This window comes from Eretmochelys imbricata, chromosome 1, assembly GCF_965152235.1.
Source record: "Eretmochelys imbricata isolate rEreImb1 chromosome 1, rEreImb1.hap1, whole genome shotgun sequence".
Classification (NCBI taxonomy): Eukaryota; Metazoa; Chordata; order Testudines; family Cheloniidae; genus Eretmochelys; species Eretmochelys imbricata.
In genome coordinates this window covers 202,483,072-202,501,634 of record NC_135572.1, presented here as the reverse complement: position 1 = coordinate 202,501,634, position 18,563 = coordinate 202,483,072, and the positions used below count along the sequence as shown (strand labels likewise).

The following is an 18,563-nucleotide window of genomic DNA, read 5'->3' as shown; positions in this document are numbered from 1 at the left end:
ATAGACATCTAAGTGTCTGGTTTGTGAGGGGCAGATGTACAGATGCAGTTGCAGCATCAAATCCAAGCAGAAGCATTTCCACCACATTAAATTTTGGTCTGTTCTTTGGCTTTTCTGCCACAGCACAGTTTAAGATTTGAGCCTTAAATGGAAATCTGATTTACTGTGGCAAATCTATGAACCCACTGATGTTCCCATTGAAGTCAAAGGCAGTCCATATTTCTGGAATCAGAATCAGGCCCTCTGTGTCCTGCAAAACAGCTTGCCACTCCTCTACACTGCTTCCCAAACTTTGTAGGGTTTTATTATTTGGCATATAAGTAAGCCACTGATATTGTTATTTTTTTTCTAGGGGCTACTACAATTTATTCTTATAATGATCTGGTTGCAGTAAAGATATGTGCCCCTGTTTTGACCCTGGCAATAACAGAGGGCTGAATGTAGGTTTTGTATATTACCTTTCTTGTTTCTACTCTTTTGTATCCATGTTTTTTTTCATTTACACTGCATTATGAGAGGAAACCCTTGTCTTCTGTTGTATTTTTCCCTACCACTCAAATTTTGCATCAACACAAAAGGTTTGTTCCTCTCTTGGTCCTCAGTGTTTGGCCATGTTCATTATGAAGTGTATCTGGAATACACAAATTGCAAATTATATATTAAATATCATTTCTCTAAATATCTTTCTCTACTGATATCTGATTTTAAAGACTGTTTCTCAGTGGGTAGAAGCCCAATCCATGCACAAAAGTGTATTCAAATAAGCTTTACACATGTAATTTTATATTGATTTTTATTCCTAATTTACAGTGCACCTGTCTGAAGTGCTAGGTGCCCTACAGTAATTTAAAATACAACAGTTATGAATTAGATTACGAATAGACACAGGAAACACAAAGCAAATGGCTACATAGGATCATACAATAGGATAATAATCCCACAATAATTAAAATAACCACGGTTGAGAATAATAATCCGTTTACTTGCCTTCATCCAACAACTAAACCCTTCCTCATCTCCCCTCCCATTGAAATCCCAAGAGAAAAGATGGATTTTGCAGCATATCTGGAACATTAACAAATCTGGACTTTGTCAGTGTGAGCGAGTTCAAGAGTTGAGAACCCTTTCCAGTGAGCATCTTGCCATCATCTCCTGCTCATTTAAATTGATGGGGCTCCAACTGACCTGGAAATGCTGTGGTATCACATTGGGTATGTATGTGTTTGGAGGGAGTCTCCTGTATAGCAGGATCCAAAACATTTAAGGCTTTATACATCAGACCCCCAAATTGTTGAAATTATGCATACAAATAGTGTTTTCAGGGTCTTCATGATCGTCTATATGCATAAATACTGGAATGTATGATTGTAGTCATGCTATTGCTCCCAAAAATGTGGGTGTGCAGTTGTGCATGCAAGAGGGTCTTTTTTTAAAAATACAGGAATTTATATTGTCAAAAATTGGCCCAAAATGCCATTCACTCAAGAAGAGCAATGTAGTGGTCTAAGCACAGACTGGGAGTTAGGATGCCTAATTTTTCCATCGCTGTCTCTTTTCACCTCTCTGTCTCATTTTCCCGATTTGTAAAATCAGAATTATGCCAGCCTTAATAAAAGTGCTTTGAGATCCTGTGATGGAAGGCGGTAGTGTTATGTTATGTTATCATTGTTAACTGTCTTCTGTTGATAGCCCCTTATTTGTCAGGTGTCCAGACCTAAAAAACCCATTCTGTGTTAAAATTGAAATGTAATGTAAAAAATCTCTCTCTCAAACAAATTCCACCTTGTCTGTTGGTAGAAGAATCTGATTCTATAATAACTGATAAGTAAACAGTCAAGCAATTATCTCTGGTACATACTGTAATTCACGTTTTAAAAATTGCCTAATACAGATTCCCCTTTTAAAAACAGAGCTATTTGGGTGTATCAGGGGCATGCTGTACTTCTAAAAAATCTGCTATTTGAAAGAGACTGTTTAACCTTTGCTCCAAGCTAAATAATAGATGTTATTCTCAGATAAATACAACATAGTCTATAGCTTTCTATCAAGTAATGTTTTATTTTATTTGAATGCCCTACTCCCTCACTCTGTCCAATCCGAAAACAAAAACCAAAAGAAAAAATGCATTGTAAATAAATTTAATGTTGTTGTATTAATTAATAATTAAATAAAGTTAATATTTAAATAACTTGGCAATTATTAGCAAAAGTAGAAAGTTCAGCGTTTAAGAAGTTCTCTTCCTCCCCTTAAACACTTAAAAATAAACAGTTAACAAATACACAGAATTCCTGTGTATGCTGTAGGTCTTGCTTCTCTGCGCATGCCTGAATGGGAAAGTTCCCTGTGTTATGGTGCTGATGCAGACATCACTTGGACAAAACTATTAGAATGTGACCTGCTCAGATTCTGATTTTCGTCATTGTTTGTAACTACCATGATGTGAAAAGGAGTAAAGGAGTGGTCGGAGAAGGTGATTTTGAGGATCTATGGCAGTTGCCAGCTAGCCAGAACTCCTTATCTTGATAGAATTTTCGGCACTATAGAAAATTACCACTGACAAATTGGCAACTGAAGTGGGAATTATTAGGAGGTCAATGTATGAGAGTGTCCCTGTGTTAGACTAGAGCACCTCATGCACTTAGTGGCAAATTCTGGTCCCATGATCTCAGCCTGTGTTAATGAGCTGCGCACAAGGGAGAGTGAGAGGGAAATTCTGTTCTACTGTATATAGGTTTGTAGGCCCATCAAGAGAAATGTAATTATTTTCGGGCCCTGGTACATCATGTTTGCTGGAGCTCTATTTCTGGGGATATTTATAAAGCCGTTTTGGGGGACCCCCTCAACATTAGCCCCCAGTACAATTGTCCTCCCTCTCTTCCCCATCAGCCCTGTAGGTTCATATACTGCGCTTATCACCTTAGTAACTGAGTGCCTTGCGGTAGTGCATTAAGCAATGTGACTAATATCTGTCACGTGTTATTTGTTCTGTCATCATCTCCCCAGTGGGAGAAGGATGTGCTGTGGAGTGTCAGGTTTTGGTAGGGTTATTTATTTAGTTTTTTTAAATAGTTGTTACTCTGTATTTATGTTAAACAGGGCAAGGTCAAACAAATGTGCCGTGCATTTAGAGCAAAAGGTGGTGAGGTTTGTGATGGTATTTAGTTCTTGGGGGAGTTCATTCCACAGTCTCGGACTGGCCCCAGGGAACATTCTGTCTCCTCCACAGACAAGCCTCCCCCTTATTTTAGAGAGTTCCATTGTGCCTAGGGTTGCCATCTGTCTAATCGCACAAAACCGAACACCCTAGCCTCGCCCCTTCCCCGAGGCCCCACCCCCCCCACTACATTCCCCCTCTCTCGGTGGCTCGCTTTCCCCCCACCCTCAGTCACTTTCACGGGGCAGGGGCTTGGGGTGCGGGAAGGGGTGAGGACTCCAGCTGGGGGTGCGAGCTCTGGAGTGGGGGCTGGGGATGAGGGCTTTGGAGTACAGGAGGGGGCTCCAGGTTTGGGGGGGGCTGAGGGCTGGGGCAGGGGTTGGGACTCAGGCTTACCTCGAGCGGCTCCTGGTCAGCGGCACAGTGGGGGGGGCTAAGGCAGGCTGCCTGCCTGTCTTGACATTGTGTTGCATATGTGCCAGAAGCAGCCAGCAGATCCGGCACCAGTAGGCGGGGGGAGCAGGAGGGTCTGTGCACACTGCTCTCGCCCGCAGGCACCACTACCCCAGCACACCCATTGGTTCCCGGCCAATGGGTGTGCTCAGCCGGTGCTCTCAGGGTGGGGAGCATTGGCGGTGCTGACGGGAGCCGCCAGGATCCCTTTCAACCAGGTGTTCTGGTTGAAAACCAGACACCTGGTCATCCTAATTGTGCCAGAGGAGTGTGGTTAGACTCCTCTCACCATAAGCCCGGGAGCAGGGATGGAGGATGTCTTTAACTACTTCCATACCTCTGATGCTTCTCTACTGTGACATGAACAACGCTATGAACATGGCTTGGGAACCCCGGACATACGACTTTGACCATAAACAGAGAGACACGATATAAGAGATAATCATGTGAGTCGAAGAGTGGTGTTTCTAGCAGCTGGCTCAACTCTAATTGGTAGGGTTATGATAAAAGAAAAGGAGTGCATCCGATGAAGTGAGCTGTGGCTCACGAAAGCTTATGGCTCAAATAAATTGATTAGTCTCTAAGGTGCCACTAGTACTCCTTTTCTTTTTGCGAATACAAACTAACACGCTGCTACTTTGAAACCTAGGGTTATGATGAAGCATATAAGCTTGAACTTAATGCAGTACACTTCACTGCTGCATTCTAAATCAGGACCTGAATTCTTTCTGCATGTACTTCACTGATGCTTTTTGCCAGTAACTGAGCGAAGAAGATTGCACTTACACTCAATATTTGGCATTTCAGGAATCATCATTTGTTCATGTCTGAAGGGAGAAATTAATCCCTTTTAGGACTGAGAAAGTGACTAACTGTGAGTGAAAGCTCCAGTGTCCCATTATGTGACTTCATCAGTAACCCGTGCTTTTTAGGGAAATCTTTCTCATGACGTATGTGGCAACAGCACTAACATGTATTATGTAGTATTATATACTTAGAATGGAATCTTCTGGAGCAGCTCATTCTCTTGTTGTACGTGCTGGTATCTTTCATGCATGTTGTCCTGTTTTAGTAAGATGAGAGTATCTTTTTAGTTTTGTGTTAATCTTCTCTTTGGAGGGGCAGTTTGAAATGTTACTTTCACAATGAGTTCTGCACTCTCAATCCCTGTTATGCAGTTGAATACTGTAATTTTCACCTCTTTCAAGTCTATCTGAGAGTGAAGCATTTTCTGAACTCTGCAGATGCCTGATCTTTGTGTTCCCACAAACAGTGATCCAAACATTTCCCATTATTCTGAAAAGACATTTCAGTCCCAGCCAAGTTTATTTTTACTAGGACTCCCAGTTATTTCCTTTGTGGAATAGTAAAATTTGAGAGCACTGTCTGGTAGCTGATTTTTATAAATTTTCTTTAGGATTTGCTGTGAATTGTTTTTTGCGTTTATCATTTTATATTGGGGTTGAACCTCACGGACTCAACCATATTGAGGCCTCTTTGTGCTAAGTGCTGTACAAACCTAGAGTGCCTGTCTCAAAGTTCTTACAGCTTGAAAGACTGTTTGGGGGCTGAAGTTAAAGATATTTTGCCACAGTCAGAATTAGAGATTTGTACATTGGGAATAGGTGAAGTAGCACTGGATGTCTGATGGTTATCTGATGGAAGTCGGGGCTCATGGTCTCACCACTGCTTGCTGTTGTGCTGTTACCTCAGGCAAGTCTCTTCATGTCTCTGCTTTTTTCATAATTTATAAAAAGGGGATAGCACATGCCTACTTCCATAGGCATCTTGTGAGGCTTCATTCAAACTTACAAGGTGCTTTGAGATCCCTGATGAAAGTCTTTATATAAAGGTGAAATATTATGTTTAGAAATGAAAACTGATGGGGACAGAGATTTATCACAGGAATTCCCGTGAAGCGTGTTTGTATTAATTAATCAGAAAGAAGGATGGCCTTGTTAAGGAGCTGAACTGGGACTTAGGAGATCTAAGGGCAGGTCTTCACTTAAAATGCTGTATCAGAGCAGCTGTACCACTGCAGCGCTTAAGTGAAGAAGGGAGAGCTTCTTCCGTGGGCGAAGTTAGCTACCACTTCTACGGAAGGTCAGTTATGTCAATGGGAGAAGCACTCCCGTCAACATAGTGCTGTCTACCCGGGGGGGCGGGGGGTGTTAAGTCAATATAACAACGTCACTCGGGGTGTGGATTTTTCAACCAATATATTTCTGTAGTGTAGACCTGACGTAATTTCAAATTTCCATTGTGCCACAGACTTCCTGTTTGACCTTGCACAAGAAACATAATCTCTTTGTCTGAGTTTCCCCTCTGGAAGTGTTAATGGAACTCCTTTTCTCTCACTATTTGTCTCTCCAGTCTATTTAGGCTGTATGTTCTTGGGGACTGTCTCCCACTATGTATTTATGCAGTGCATAGCACACTGCGGTCCTGAGCTCACTTGGTGCCCCTACATGCTACTGCAATACAAATAATTAATAATTATAATAATGTATATTCTGAAAATATAGTATAACATGATACAGTTCAGAAACCGTATCTACCTCTGGTTAGTCTAAAAGGATATAAAGCTAGTCAATCCATTAAACTGTTTTAAATATAAATCGGTGAAAGTCATATATATATATATATATATATGTATGAAGTTGCAGGAAAATATTAACATTTTGGATCACAAGTATATATATAGAATTAAAGCAACAATAAAAAATATCCAGGAGATCCAAAGTTCATGTTTTTGTGGCTATTCCCTAAGAAAACAGACTTCTTTATGTAAGAAAATATTTACACTAACAAGTTGTTAATTTAAAATAATATGTTATAACATTCATTGGAATGGGCTAAATTCATCCTGGTGTAAATTCATTGACTTCAGTAGTGTTACCCTGCAAAGATGACTTTGACCCAATAAAATATCCATGGCTCTGCTGAGTGCTGACAAGGAATCCTAACCTGAAAAAGTAAATCCTCTTTTTGGGTTGTTTCCTTCATAGCTTGAATCTCTATACACTTTGTGATATTGGTTCAAAAAAATATGGGACATTCTTGCCATGGAGAAATTTACTAGCTTGCAACATAATAAAAATAAGCAATATTTCACTATCTGGGCACACTTCATCCGTCTTTGAACTGAATGATGGTGTTAATAAACCAGTCATCCCTATGTCCTTAAAACTGGATGAAATGTTAAATGAATGTTAATATTCTAAAATATCCCACTGACTTGATTGTCCAGGAATTGATGTTGATTATCACAATTGCTATTTTTATACGGGCATTAATTATTTTAATATATTGCATTGGGTTTGTGCTCATTCTTGTTACTTCGTTTGTGTATACTGATTTTTACCCTTTCATGATATCAAAAATAAATAAATTGTATTGTTACAAGGAATTAATAAAAGAAAGAGAAGCAACTCAAATCATGACAACATTTATTTCTATGCTGGATGCCACTGAATATTCAAAATTCACTGTGCCAGGGACCTGCATTAACTGTGGTATTTTCCTGTACTTACCTTAAGAGAAACCCATTGCAGTGGTTCAGTCACTGCAGAGTGGCAAACATTGAATTTTTAATGGTCCCCTCTGAATGTAAGTGGAAAAGATGTATTTTCAGAGAGGTTTTGTAGATTCTTTTTCCTAGAGGAAATGTTATCAGAAATCCTTTATTGTAATTTTAGTATATGCCATTTAAATGTTATATGTGCGTGCACATGTTGGAATATTTTTGAAAAATTCAGAAAAGTACTTGGGGAAGAAAAAGAACATGAAATTGTTTCTCTCTCTCTCTCTCTCTCTCTCTCTCTCTCTCTCTCTCCCTCTCTCCCTCCATTCCCCGCCACCCTTAATTAAAACAATGGTTTGCATGTCACTTGACAAGCATCCACTGCAGTTAATGAGAAAAGCTTTGGGACTGAGATTTGTCAGGGATTGTAATAAACAATTAGATTCCTTTTGTAAAATGGTACACAAATACCCTTACCCTGAGAAAAAGCCATTGCTGTTGCTGTGATCACCCAGTTTTGCAAGAAGACAAGGCTGCCGTTTGCTAAAGCTTGAACCTCTAGCTCAGCTGCACAACTCATTGTAAAAGGATTTATAAGTCTGTTGACAAGTTATGGCTTTCGAAATATAAAAATCTAAAGCATCATGGATGCTAGCAAGGCCTTCTCTATGAATGGCATCAACTTTCTTAACTGAGATGCCTTGGGTTTCAGAACCAGGACAGGACTCAACCCAGAATTTTACTGAGACTGTCTTTCCCCCACAGTGAATATTTACCTGCCTCAAGAGAATCTCAGAAAAACAAGAGTTTATAGAGAAATGTGAGTGAGGCATTTGCTAGAAGTCAAAGGTTATCTGCCTTTTTTCCGGCTTCAGAGAAACAGTCACTTAGTGTACCCTTTCCAAATCAAAAGTGGGTGGTAGAAGGTGCTGTCTCTTCAACCCATAATGGCTCGGTCATTTCAGAAACAAAAAAGATTCTAATGCAGATATTTGGCCAAATATATTCCTGGTATAATTCCATAAATCAGAGGAATCACATCATGGATGATTTTGTCCCACTGAGTTCAGTCGTTAGTGAGACAGAACTACAGAATGTCCTTGTCCCTGTGGACCTCAGAGTTGTCTGTCAGTTTGTACCTAATTCAGCCATTTTTTTTAAGTACGAGGAGAGTGGAAAATAATATATTTTCTCATAATAAAGAAAAAATATTGTGGAGTCATTTTTGAACAGCTTTACATCCAAAATGGCTGGGGATAGGTAGTTGGAATTTGGCATGGAGATAGTCCTCACTGAAGTGCTTTTTGAATATTCTGGGGAAGTTTGGTTTTGATTTGGCTGATTTCTGACCCTTTTGAAATTACATGCTCCTCATGCACAGGATATTTTTTACTGTCTTTTTTTCAGCTAAGTTTCCTCGTTTACATTAAGGAAGGTTTCATTACACATCAGCCTGTGGCTACCTTAAATGGCTTTAAGTGGTCTTAAGTCAAGGGCCTCCATTCCTCTCAGTCTGTTGAGATGCAAAAGCATTAGGGGAAATCTGCTGTGTGTTTTGTTAGGTGCAGAGAATGAAGTTCCTTTGAATCTTAAGATCTCTGCAATGAGAAAATATACTTTGTCCCTTTCTCAGCTAGACAGCATGAAAGGTTCAGAGGAGAGGGTTTGTGGTTGAAAGTATAAAAAAAAAAAGCTACTGTTAAAATTGCTTGTATAACCTTAACTCTGCCCCACTTGGGCCTATGAAATATAACATGGTCCCTAACTAAATAATTACATAGCATTTCTCAAATATCTGCAGTATATCCTATCATTTTTTTTCTGCAGTTTTAGATATATGTGTAGCAAATGTTATTACTCTGTGAGTATCAAACATAATTCAATTTATATGAGAAGTATACAGTAAACTATTCTTATACAACATACTAAATATTAAACATAAAGCATAAAGTGAGAATAAAATTTTGCTAGCATATGTAGGCCACCTAAAATAGCAGCTAAGTTGGGTCTGTAATTAACTGGCTCATCCCCTGAATTGCACCTAAGGAAGGCTGTGGTTGGAATAAAAATGTATAGTGCAAGAGTATTGAAAAAATTATTAAAATACAAAGAGAGAAGAAACCTCGTCATATAACAAGTGTGAGACAATAAAATCATGCTGGATCATTATAACAATTAAATAAGTAGAAAAGAATAAAAATATTACAAAATACTATGTATGTCTAAATGTGGTAAAATGTTTTTTAAGAAGTAGCATGTGATCGTATTATTAAAGTTATATCATAAAGATATATCATAAAGGAGAGACAGAGTTAAGGTTCAGGGGCAAGTTTTGGCATTACTTGCCTTTTGCATGATTTACTGCGTATCTTCAGTTTGTATGCATATGTATTTTGTTGGACTAAGGCAAGGAGGAGGTGTCATGCCATCTCTTCCATTGAAAGGGTAGCTGGGAAAGGCCTCCTGCCAGTCAGAAGCGCATTTGTTGAGTTATAATGATTTATCTGTTTACTATGATCTGGGCCCATCTGTAAAGGCAACCGGATGTGTGATGGCATGGTCTGCTAGAGAGGAGAAAAAATTGCTTTGAGATTTGAACACAGAAGAGCTTAAAGGGTACAGTCTATCCTCAGCAATCAATGCACAGTCCCATTTTCAGGAATGATGTTGTTACCCACCTAATTTCCCATATGCTCTCACAACATATCAGTATACTGTATTCCATCAGAACCTCATGGTAGACTGCTGGAGGTCAGTCCTAGCAGATTGCCTGATCTGATCCTGAGGGATATATGATGTTGACTTTTTTGCTTAAGGTGCCAACAAGAAGTTTCTTGCAGTAGGCTTAAGAACAAGAATGACTAAGCTGTAGAAGATGAAGATGAACCAAGATAAAGTAGATACAACTCATTCGTTTGTAGTAGTGAGATCAGTAAGCATTGCCATATGGCAGAAAGAGCTACTTCTTCTAACATTGAACAAGAAACTTTACTAGAATAAAGAAAACAGGGTTGTCCCTAAAGCTACTCTCTTTCTCTGTTTCATTTGTAGAACTTCTGTCACCTTCACCAGCTCCCCCTCCTGCCGTGCTTCTTGCTGCAGATTTAAAGAAACAGTGCATATAAACCTCACAGGAATCACGTTTTCACTCAGAGTTACTAGGCAGGAGCAAAGAGCTGATTCACTTGCAAAGTCTGGAATACAGATTGACTTTTAGTCCCATGCTTTAATACTCCATAGTGGTACTACTTGGAGGGTGGCAGCATGGGGTTAACAAGAGGCCTGTATTCCTTCTAAAAAATGCTGTATAAAGAAACTGGTTTTTGTCCTTAAAGAAAGCACGTATTTCATGCTCTAAAAGTCTGAGGTTTGTAGCTGAAAAAGATTAAGTAAATAATTCAGGATGTGTTGTGTTTACCTGTTAATAATTAAGCAGGTTAGACTGTGTATTTCTTATAGACATCGAGTTTTTATTTTATTTATTTTATTTGGTTCATGTGGGCTGATTTTTAAGTTAAAGAAGCTTCTGCCAAGAGGGAGATAGAGAAAAGGGGATACACAAAGCCACACAATAAACCAGTGTGTGTGGAGAAACATCCTAGCTGGAGAGAATGGGGAGAGGTTAGTTCGATCAAGAACCCTTGCTCTCTCCTTTCACTAGAGCAGCCCCTACTGTACATGGTGCTCTGAGAGAAATTTTCTTATGGTTCATAAAGATTTCAAGGAAGGAGCACCAGCTTTGACTCAGGATATTCAATGATAGTGACTAAGGATAAAGGAAGCTTTCTTTGTTATGAGGTAAAATTGTAATTAGGTTTTTATTAACAGGGAGTCTCTTTTTGAGTGGAGGCAGGTTTAGCTCAAGCAAAGAAAATGACTGAGAAGATTTAATCTTGTCCAATATTGGAGATGGGATTCAAGTTTGCAGTAACAGAAGTATTCTGTGTCCTTTCTTGTCTAAATTGCATCTTGGTGAAAGGTGCTAGGTTGCCATCTCTGAAGTCTAAAATCCTCCTTGTCAACACAACAGGCCAATGTCAAGATATGCTTCCATTACCAACGTATTTGATACTGTCCCTTGAGGAGCCAGACCCTGCAGTGGAAGATAGTTTCTTCCACATGGCCCATGCAATGCTTGGCATCTTTGCTGTCATTAGAAATGATCAGGCCAAATAGTGCTGATTTGTTATTAGAAGGTGAATACTTAACTACTAAGAAATAGACTGAGATCAGCATTCAAGTAATTTTGTGCACAGCATCTTATTACATTGAATCATTGTTGACATAGACTAGATTTGAAACTGTAACTTTGAGAGGGAAACTCCTACAGACTGCTACTAAACCTGTGAGCCATTTGGTACCCTTCTTCTTCATCCTGACAAAAGAAAGAGGTTTGTTTTATATGTTGTTTGTTTCCCCCTGCCGGGCAGCTGTCCACCCCACCATTAAGTCCTGATGTGCCAAAACAAAATCAATCAATTGAATCTTTCAAACTGTTCATTTGGTCTTGGCAGAGGAAGATATCACTTGGTAGTTTTCACTCACCTTTCCCAAAGCTGAGAGAAAGCACTCTGTTGTGAGAAAAGCCATTTGGAGTAATTGGCCTTAAAAGACAAAGCTGCTGAATTGTGAGAGTGATCTTTGAACTGTACATTAAAAACCAAAGATTTTAAAAAATGTTAATGTCAGAATTAACAGTCTGATTTTGTTGACAGTTGAGGTCTTCATATGTTATCGTAGTATGATATGATTTATTTACCTATCTGCATTGGTACTTTCCTCTAAAGAAACATATATTGCAACTGGTGCCTCTTTCCAGGGCTTCCTTCCTACCTTGCTAATATAACATAAACACATTTCAGGTCTCATGTTTCAGACTCTGTTTTTCCTTTTAAATTTAATTAAAGATTCAGTATGTAAAGATAATGGTTGGGTAGTATGGTGGACACTGCAAGTATTCTCTGATTCTCTTCCGCCATCATGGGGCTGGTGTTTTAACAGGTTTGGGTTTTTTTGGTCCTCTGGCCAGACAATTGACATAAGGCTTTCCCCAAGAAGGATATGGACAAACAGGCTTTTTCAGTTGGAATTTAGACTGGCACAGGGAACTGAATGGCCTGTTTCCTAAGAAATTGCTGAGGACAGACTTGTAATGCTGAGTATTGTTCCTTTAAACTTCATATGTAAGCATACCAAACTTCCTCTCTTGCAGCTGAGCCAAATTCAGATTCAATAGTTAATTGTCTTGTACTCAGCAGGTCAAGTCTACGTTTGGCAGTCTACTTGTTGAAATTCTCCAGATGCTACCATTGAACATGGTAGATTCACATTAGCCATTTGATAGTCTATTTTAAATTTTATTTAGTCAGAAAAGCTTAACTCCTGAAATGAGTTAGATGGATCTCAGTCTATTTCTCAGTGGACAAGTGTCCATACCAAAAAAACATCACCACGGTTGGTAATAATTGGCCTGTAGTTTGTAGCCCCATAAAAGAGGCTGTATCAGCCATTGAGACTTAACTAGTCCACAGTCTAACCACTGAAAGTGGTCTCTCCAGTGAAAAGTTGAGGCATAGTGGTGAGCCTATGTTAGGAAATGTGTACTATATCTGTTCTCAAGCTAGAGGATTTCAACTCCAAAGCTGCATGAGTACTAAATTCACACAAACATCTCTTTTGAAAAGAAAGGTCTTAACTCTGATGTATACTCCCTTTTGGCAAAGTCTTCCTTTTACCTAATAGTCATGTTGGGTTGACTGATGTGTGAGAAGAGCCAAGTGATTTGCTTGTGGTCACACAGTGAATCATTGGCTGAAATCCTTTTGGTTCCTGTGTTCTTACCATGATCAATAGCGTTTCCCCCCAAAGCACTGAATAAAATGGTTTGCATGTGTGATGACTGTGTTTGCTAGGTGAAGAATTGTGCTGAAGTGATACAAATATAATTGGAAATTGTATACGCTACTGAATACAGAATCTTAAAGGGAGAGAAGAATCCCCAATTACCATGCTCTGGGGTTCTACCCCATTTCAGTCATGCTGAAATCTCAGTAAACTCTAGGGCAAACATAAATAACACAGACGTTCTTGAACTGAAAGGTTAAGCTTATCTCAGTCTCTCTTGGTCAGATTGCAGTTCATTGAATAAACTTTTTATCAGTACTGTAAGTAAAGGTCACAAGCATTTACCATTTATGGTTGATATCAATTATGCCACTCAACTTATTTTGGAATTAGTATGAAAAGGAAGCAATGAAATATAACAAACATGTAGTCTGTTACTGCTTGTGGGTGATAAATTCAGTTTAACACAGTATGTTACTGTTACCTATATGGACTATATCAATATATAACTTGCTTAGATTAATTGATCTCTGTTTTGTTATAGAACATTGACTGTTTAGGGATGTGCTTGGGTACCTTGTGTGCCTCCTGTGTTTGGGTGTATCTCGCTTCAATACGTTAATTATTTTAGAAATCAGTGAGTTCAGTTTATTGAGTTTGTTCTTGTAAATACATTCATTTCCAGCAAATTACAGAGGCTGTGTGTTTGCCTGCTTGGTGCCTATATGGGGATCATTAATGCCTTGCAACCTGGAAATAGTAAGTCAAACATGAGAGAGTATTGCAAAATCTACTGAAAATTAACTTTTGATTACTATGTGGGACTTGATTTTGAAAGGAGACTCAGCCTGATCCCCTAAATAGCACTCACCTTTTTGCATCCCCATTTAACATTTTGTGGGTGCTATTAGATACTGAGGTATCCAAACGGTAAGATTTGTACCAGCAATTAACTGTGGGCACAGAAATATGGGAAACATTAATTGTGGGTAAAAAAAAAAAATTTCACAAGTTAGGGCTGGCACTGAAAATCTAGCCAATGGCTTATGACTCTGAACTCCTTGCAATTTCAGTAGGACTTTTTGTCTCAGCATCTTGAATACTCAGTGTTCATCACAAACATAAAGTTTTGTTAATGTAAACCTAGGTTGTCAATTAAAATAGCAATTACAAAAACTATATAGCAAGAATGTTTACCATTAATATATTATAAACATTGATCAGTTAAGATATAGTGTAAGTAAAGACTGTAATACTCCATCTGTTTATGAGAAAATTCATACAGCAGAGTCTAATACCAGCCTTAACTCTGTCCACAAACGTAACACATCACTTTTGTAGTTATATGATGTTTCAGCTGCTGATGGAACAGAGATGAAAAGTTGAGATCCAGATCTAGATCCAAACCTTTTCAAAGTTTGAGCAGTTAGGATCCAGCCAGAGTTAAGGTTGCAGTTGGAATGTCCAGTATGAATTTTTACACATTTTGTGTGTGCAATTGCATGGTTAATGTTGTTTATAAGCTGGCCATGAATATAACTGTTTTATAGTTGTTGGGAATTAGTTGTGTGTTCCCATGCCTTCCTACCATGATGAAAAACTCTAGTGCTGTAATCAGGTTGTTAGTACGGTGCATGTGTTGGACCTGCCAACCCTTCCCCCTAATTTTTCCCTCCGAAAAGGATGAGAGACTCTTCAGTGAATCATAATGGGGCTACTCAACTTTGTGCTAATGCTATAGCTATATCATACTGAAGGTAGGGTGACCAGATGTCCTGTTTTTATAGGGACAGTGCCTTTTTGGGGGACCTTTTCTTATCTGGGCACCTATTAACCCCCCACCCCCTGTACTGTTTTTTCACAGTTGCTATCTGGTCATCCTAACTGAAGGTTCTTTCCAGGGGCTGTGTGAATTTTTGCTGACATAAAATTTTGGCAGGATTATTACTAACAAAAACTTAAGAAAAAAAAATTCTCAGGACTTGAATGTAGTACCGTCTAAATGGCAGGGCTGTAATACTAGGCTAAGTAGCCCCATTGGACTCATCTGAAGAGTCTCAGGTGTTTGGGCAATGGAGAATTATTACCTCGCTTGGAGTGATGAGTTCTGAGCACCTCTGAAAATTGGGCCACTTTTATTTAGGTGCCTCAATATGGATTTAGGAACTTGGGGGGAGATTTTCAAAGGCACAAAGGTTAGTTAGGGACCTAACTCCCATTGCAAGTCATTGGGAGTTGTGTGTGTAATTCTCATTTGTGCCTTTGAAAATCTACCCCTAGTTTTTGGCACCCAGCTTTGAAAATTTTGGCCATTATGATAAGTAGTGCTAATACTTTGATGCTATCTAGATATCTTAAAGTTTCCAGGTTAAAACAAAGTCTTTTATAAATTATATATGTATAATTATAAAGCATTAGACTCCAGTTCTTCAATTTTGAAAATGTGTGATGTTTAACTCCGGAACTATTAAAAGTATTTACTTGTAACTTTTCCCAAAAATGCTACTGAAAGGCAAGAGTAAGTGGTATAATTTTGGTTAAAACAAGTATTTATTTTGTCCCTAATGATGATAAAACCCCACTTTAACGACGAAATGAAGGGATTTGTAGCCTTGGAGTCTCTGTGAATGCCTCCATAATATGACATTCATGTGCAACTTTTTCCCTATAAAGTACATGTGTGGTATGATGTTTTCGTTACTAGTGCTTCTTGTTTACATGTTCTTCACCTGCATGCTGAATGTGAATGTGTAGGACTTTGTTTTGTCTTATTCCAGCAGATGGATATATATTGATATATACACAGTAAGCCACCTACTTCTCCAACTGAACACTGAGTCATCTGAACGTTATGAAAACTCAAGGTGTTGTCTGAGTAAATCCCTAAATATAAGCATTTCTTTTCTTTACAGCAGCATAAAAGAGAAGTGTTAGGAGCTGCTCTTAACCCTTTTGGAGTTGGAAGAGAAAAGGTAACATTAAGCAACATTTTCTGGATACTCAAAGGTACACATTGTATCTACTTGAAAATGCCATTTACCTAGCACACTCAGGCTGAGGTTTTTAGAGAGCTCAAAAATGAGAACTTTGAAGAACAGGAGGGATGCTGGGGCAGGAGAAAGAGAATAAAAAAATTACAAGAACTTTTTGGAAACTTCTGCAAATTTTGGCAGAAATTATGCAAGAACAGATTACAAATTGGAAACCACCACAAACATTAATATATATAATTTACAAAATACAAGTTCACAAATATTAGGAACTCAGTGGGATTTTCTAAAGATTGATCGTGGTGCAATAATAATATATATGTATGTATTTAAGTTTTATTAATTCAGTGAGACAAATGTTGCATCTCCTTTTTCAGTCAAGAATCCTTCAGTGAGAGTTTTGTCTAACTGAGTAGTGAGTAAGGTCTAAACAACTAATTAAAATATTCAGTCATTTTACTACTGTGTATAACAAAGCACTGGCAATATTAAAAACTGATAATCTTCCTACTTACTAAAATGTGAACTTCGTAAATACAATGTAGTTTTGCATTTTCTATCATTCATCTTGAAGTAAATTAGTAGAGGTGAAATATTTTCCAAAAACTTTCATTTGAATTTCTAAAGGACTGACTTTGATTGTGTTCCTGTCCCTTTTAACAAATATTTGAGTGAGCAAATTTACAAGCAGGACTGTCTGTGAAAACACATATTTTAAGCAAATATTAGAGAATATTCACAGAAAGCAACTTTTGAATGATCATTCATAAGTATTTGCACTTGAAACAAGATGCTCAGAGCTACTCATCCTGTCCAAAAACAGAAACATGATTTATTTGTCCAGTCAAAACATCTTGTCTTTCGAATGTAAGTGTTCGTAATTGTCTGCTCACAAATGAATTACAGACTACAAATTATTCAAATAATTTTCAATAACAAATTCAAGAGAATAATGCATAGATAATTCAGGAGCATATTCAAAAGTATAATTGGTTAACTATACTGTTAACTGTGACACTCTGGTTACCTTTCCCAGACCTTAAGAAGAGCTCTGGGAAGCTTGAAAGCTTATCACTTCCACCAACAGAAGTTGGTCCAATAAACTATATTACCTCACCTATCTTATCTCTCTTAAATTATCAGTCCTTTGCCCTGCTGTAATTTGCATTTGCAGCATAAATTTCCACTGTTTTAGAAGTAAGGGCCAGACTGTGGCCTGGTACTGCATTGTTGTACAAAGTCATAAATAGGGGGAAGACCCGCTTCCTTCCCCCCCGCCCCCCGACTAGGTTTGCCAAGCATCCCGTTTTCAACCGGAACACTCAGTCAAAAAGGGGCCCTGGCAGCTCCGGTCAGCACCGCTCCCAGAAGCGACGGTCATGTCCCTGCGGCCCCTAGGTGCAGGTAAGATCAGGGAAGCTCCACGCTCTGCCCCTGCTCTGAGTGCCACCTCTGCAGCCAATGAGAGCTGCGAGGGCAGTGCCTGTGGGCGCAGGCAGCGTGCACTCCTGGCTACTCCTCCGCCTAGGGGCTGGACATGGTGACTGCTTCCGGGAGCAGCGCAGAGCCAGGACAGGCAGGGAGCCTGCTTTAGCCCCGCTACATCACCGACCGGGAGCCGCCTGAGGTAAGCACCGCCTGGCAGGAGCCCACACCCTGAATCCCCTGCCCTGGGGATTCTTCCCAGACCCTGCACCCCCACCTACACCCCAACCCCCTGCCCCAGGTCAGAACCCCCTCTCACACCCAAATTCCCTCCCGGAGACCACACCCCACATCCCCCCATGCACCCCAACACCCTGCCCCAGCCCTGAGCCCCCTCCTGCACCTAAACTCCCTCCTGGAGCCTGCACCCCACACCCCCTCCCACACTCCAACCCTCTACCCCAGCCCTGAGCCCGCTCCTGGAGCCCACATCCCCTCCTTCAAATCAACCCCCTGTCCCAGCCCAGAGCCCCCTCCTGCACCCTGAACCACTTATTTCTGGCCCCACCCCGGAGCCTGCACCCCAATCTGGAGCCCTCACCCCTTCCCACATCATCCCAATCCCCTGCCCCAGCCCAGTGAAGCAAGTGATTGAGGGTGGGGGAGAGCGAGCCATGGGGGGAGGAGGGCTGGAGTGAGTGGGGGGTGGGGCAACAGAGAAGGGGTGGAGCAGGGGCAGGGGGGCGGGACAAGAGTGTTGAGTTTTCTGCAGTTAGAAAGTTGGCAGCTCTAACCCTGACTCTTATACATCTTGGCTGCAGATGGGTATAGAGAGAGGGAGAGCCGGGTCTGCATGGTTGGTGTGTTTTGTCAAGAAAGGGCCAGAAAGGGAATTGGAAATGGGGGGACCCTACATTTCTTCTCCCACTTTTGGTGGCTGGTCCATGGAAGAAGCTGATAATCTGTTAAATTGCTGTAGTGAGTTACTTTCCCCAATTTAGACTTTGAAAGACAATTCTTTTCCTGAGCTCCCTCTGTGGGGTGGTTGCATCTGTTCCTTACCACTATGCAAGACTGTGCCTAAAGACTCATTCTAGTCCTATGTATTTAATTGTTGCTAACAAAATTTGTTGCAAAAATAGGCCCCAATCCTGCAAAGTCTTACACATGAGCT

At 39.8% G+C, this 18,563-nt stretch overlaps 1 protein-coding gene across 7 annotated transcripts in view; it reads left to right on the top strand.

Annotated features, from left to right (window-relative positions):
• Positions 1-18,563, top strand: part of ZBTB20 (zinc finger and BTB domain containing 20) — a 603,210-nt gene that overhangs the window by 52,162 nt on the left and 532,485 nt on the right. For all 7 annotated transcript variants that reach the window (XR_013346692.1, XM_077822434.1, XM_077822425.1 and 4 more), the window contains exon 2: positions 15,887-15,946. The gene's annotated coding sequence lies outside the window, so the exon portion shown is untranslated. The remainder of the gene's footprint in view (positions 1-15,886; positions 15,947-18,563) is intronic.